Source organism: Triticum dicoccoides, chromosome 2B (genome assembly GCF_002162155.2).
Source record: "Triticum dicoccoides isolate Atlit2015 ecotype Zavitan chromosome 2B, WEW_v2.0, whole genome shotgun sequence".
Lineage (NCBI taxonomy): Eukaryota > Viridiplantae > Streptophyta > Magnoliopsida > Poales > Poaceae > Triticum > Triticum dicoccoides.
In genome coordinates this window covers 16,075,424-16,076,171 of record NC_041383.1, presented here as the reverse complement: position 1 = coordinate 16,076,171, position 748 = coordinate 16,075,424, and positions in this window count along the sequence as shown.

Here is a 748-nt window from a genome sequence, read left to right as displayed (position 1 = left end):
TGAAATATGGGGACGAAGAATTCTTCTGGAACGATGGCCTCCTGTGAAAAGAAATGGAAAAACAACTTCTGACATACTCCGGATGGTTAAGAGAAGAATATCTGACAAATGGAATAATTCGAGACGATAACATGAAGCTAAAACCACGAAACTTCGAGAGAACGGGCAAGATTTAGAGGAAAAACTCTTCTTCGGTCTTCAAATGACGACGAGAAACACCACCAAAAGTACTGAGATACTCCGGGAGAATGAAAAGCGAAGAGGTTGAGCCAACAATGAAAAGAATTTGAACGAGATCTTGGAGAAGGCATATGACTGATGTGATCCATTCTTACATCACACTTGAAAAGAATTGAAAATAACTCCGAGGGAATTAGAAGAGTCAGGTAAGATCCTGGGAAAAGACCTGTGGGTTAGGGCCCACTAATATAAAACACCGTTGGAAAGGATTGTTGAAGAGATAGATGATGCACCGGAACACTTGAAATATTTGAATGAGGTGACAACCTCGAATTAATTCGAACACAGACGAATCTCCTGAGATGTCTTGAGCACTCCGAAAGGATAAACTGGCGAGAGGTGAACGAACAAGGAGAACACTTGAGCTGAGGAAAAGAATATAGTCACCACCGAAAAACTTGAATTGAATGCACCGGAAAAAGAAAGGGGTGAAGAGTGACGAACGAGACGAGAATTCACCGGTTGAAATAATTAAGGGAAGACTGAAGGGTTCCACACGAATGAAATA